The sequence below is a fragment of the Cynara cardunculus genome, assembly GCF_001531365.2.
Source record: "Cynara cardunculus var. scolymus isolate 2C chromosome LG 10, CcrdV1, whole genome shotgun sequence".
NCBI classification, from domain to species: Eukaryota; Viridiplantae; Streptophyta; class Magnoliopsida; order Asterales; family Asteraceae; genus Cynara; species Cynara cardunculus.
The window spans coordinates 5,249,228-5,253,091 of NC_037537.1; positions in this window are offsets into that span (position 1 = coordinate 5,249,228).

Sequence of the window (3,864 nt, forward strand, 5' to 3'; positions counted from 1 at the left end):
AAGAAATAGAATAGATTTGGGGGGATTTGCATTTTAAATCCATTTCAATCATATGTTTGGTTTGCTGGATTGTCCGGATTTGAAATCTTAGGATTTAATTGAAATCCTTCAAACATAGGATTTTGAAATCCTTAGAGAGTGCTCGGTATTTCACGGGATTTTGAAATCCCTAGGAAGTGCTCGGGATTTCACGGGATTTTGAAATCCTTAGAAAGTGCTCGGGATTTCACGGGATTTCGTATGATTATATGCAATAAGGTTTTAAAAAATGTTAATGAAATCCAATTCCATTCCAAATCCTACGAACCAAACACACCAATGGTTTCAAATTCATTCCAATCCAAATCCCTCCAAATTCAAATCCTTTCATGAAATCCAATTCCCTCAAAAACAATCCTACAAACCAAACGGACCCTCAATAGGGGGTGTTGAATAATTATATAATTATAAAAATAAAACATAAAACATAAAAAATTGAGATTTGATATATAAATAAGACGTAATATAATTTATATTACATTTTCACTTATTCTAAAATAACATTATCTATAGTACAATTAACACATAAAAGTTGTTAGTACTTATTTATTCGATCTAAATACGGGGTAGCCCATGTAGCAGCACATGGATAGCATAAATGAAAAAAAATGTGGAGTAATAGTAGGGATCGGGTATCCTTCTGCCAAGTCTAGTTACGATTAACGTACCCATGTTGATACCACGGTGGTGGAGTAGACCTAAGCTGTAAGTATGTGAACAACCTGTAATGTCTATAACATGTAAGATCACATTATACTTTGAAGCAATCAGGACACCAATTTCAGGCATGGTTATCCAATGTTCAACCGAGGCACCTCGATCTGATTGAAAGAAGTTTAAAACATTGTAAACTTTATTCCAATACTGACTTCCAAATATGTTGAGGTATTCTGTCTTGTATTCGTCTAACTCTTCCATCAAGTTAAATTGAATTGTTGATCATGCATCTTCATGAAGACCAAGGTGGACAGCTATTGCTCGAAATCCACAATTTTCATCACCTCTCACATCATGTACCTGTCTGATGTAAGGGTAAAACATTTCAGAAAATTGATTAATATATGGATGTGCATTGTAATTATTGTTGAAGAAATGATAACGCGTTCGAACAACTACGTCTAAGGGGTCTTTCAGCTGTAAAAGAAGGATCAACATGAGTTGTAAAAGAAGGATCAACCTCAGCTGTAAAAGACAGATCAACATGAGGTTTTCTGAAAAGTTTATCTCTCAACGAGGGACATCCACGAGTAGTCTTGTTAACAATTGGTTCACGAACCAATGTGTTTTGATGCATTGATTATCTCTTTTATCTTCCTTAGAAAACTAAATTTACCAGATCTCGATTGTTTTTTAAATTCCTTGGTAAACATTTGGACTTCATCTTCACAACCAATATTATCATCTTGTAAAGATTGGCACGATGATAAATCAAGTTTCGTCCAAAATACATCAATTGAATCAATTGGGATAGGATGACCTTTGTTGGAATATAACATTTGTTCATGCTCACATGRCAACCCATAACTTGTACGTAGTAGACAATTACAATTTCCAGAGAATAAGCCAATAGATTGAGCATGTCGATATTCCTGGAGTATTATGTCTAATGCATAAAGTGAAATAAAAATTATACAGTTGTTGGAAGTGTGGTATGCGATAAAGATGTTTCATGACACTTATGCTCTCTTCAATACTTGCTCTATTTTTTGTATCTTGGGACTGAATGAATTGATTGATCTTGCTCATAAATGTCGGTAGACTTGATTGTGCATAATCCAAGTTAGTTTTCAACTTGGAATGTTGGCTTTCCACTCTGTTACTTGTCCGAATTCTGAAATGGAGAAATTTGTCATTTCAAACAGATACAAACATTTCTTTATATGGTGTCAATCATCTGTCATTCAGATAAGCAAAAACATCTGAAAAATTGAACAAAATTATTTCGATTCCATGAATAGTAATTGTTAAAGCTATCAACATTTTTATTTATAATATATTCGAGTGTACCTGGATAGCTGAGCAATACTGCTTCAAGTTTTGCAAAATTAGACAGGTAGGTTTCATCTGATTCCGAAGCAATTAATGTCACCCATGTATCGTAAAAGGAACTCCAAGCACGGTTTGATGTTATTGCTGGTCTACAATTTCTCATAATACTTTGGTAGATGTGTCATCTACAAATTAATCTTTTAGCATCGGGAAAAATAATATTGCATGCTTTCATCAGTGCCAACTCTCTATCTGTTACGATCACACGTGGATAAAGACATCATTCCATTAATGAATGTAGACAATTTAATGCCCAAGTATAATTGGATATCCTTTCCTTGTGCATAAAGACAAATGTTACGCAGAATGTCTTATTAATTGAAGTTACACCAACATTTTCAAGGAGAGGCATCTCAAACATGTTCGTTTTATAGGTGACATCCATCAACAACACGTGTGGAAATGCACGCCATATCTCCAATGATCTAGGATGAGCAAAGAATAAATCTTTCAATTCATTGGTCGAGTCATTTGCCTGATCATAATATATGTAGCCTTCATCTTATAAAAATGACATCACAACTTGCATTGGAGTTCTACCTGCATTCTTTTTAAGTCGAAGTTTCTGGCATTGATTGTATATCGTCTTTTTTGTAGACACATTATCTGGATACTGATGTTTGATTGTTGATAAAATATCTCTAGGTTTCACATTGTTGGCCGAAAAATCTTCCACCAATCGAGCTTGAGTTTCAGACAGTCGTCTTGCATATGCATAACCCTTCGGATGTAATGCAAAGTCATGGTTATGTGCTTCACATTTCGTAGTTAACGTCCAACAATCATTACCCAAATGCTTTCCTACCAAGCAAAATGGGCAATTTGTTTTTCTTGTCCCAGTATGTTTACTGGAGGTTTTGTTACCTTTGTGCATACCACCACAATCACATTGCAATTCACTTTAGATGGGTCCCCACGTGAGTCACTTTTGCTTCTTTTGATAACAATAATGAAACCAAATTAAAATGCTACATTACGTACCCAATCAATTAGATCTTGATGAGAATTAAACACCTGAAATTGACTTTTTTTAAGTTACAACTACTAGTTTACCATATTAATTAACAAGAATAAATAAAACTTAAAGATACCGTATCGGTAGAAAATGCAGATGGTTGAGGGTTTCCGTAAACTCCAATTGATTTGTTTGGATGCACGTTGTCATTTTCTCCCCAATTCAACATTTTATAAGTTTTATACCGGTAGAATAAATATCACGTTCTGAATAGTAAACGAAATAGTGATATGAATAGTGACATGAACAGTGATATGATATAAATTATTTATTTATATTGTATTTTAATTAATATAAATTATTAATAAATGTATAGTATATCTGTTATATTTTGATGGGAAAAGTCTAAAAAAACTCAATGGACTTTAGTGTTTGGAATGATTAAGTCCTTGGATAATTTTTTGGAACAAATAAGTCCTTGGACATTCCAAAACATGTTAAATAACTCCTTGGACAATTTTTTTGGAACAAATAAGTCCTTGGACAATCCAAAACATGTTAAATAACTCCTTGTACTTTTCTAAAACTTGTTGGATACATTCTTATGACGTGTACAACTAGTTACTGTGGTAAAATAGTGACAAAAGTCCCCAAAAAAACCCAATGAACATTCATATATTGAACGATTAAGTCCCTAAACAATTTTTGAACAAAAAAATATTTAGATCTATAAAATTAAACAAATATAACAAAAAAGTACTTTCATTTACAAAAAAAAATATTACATTTAAAAAAGATTTTTGATAAAATTTATTTTAATT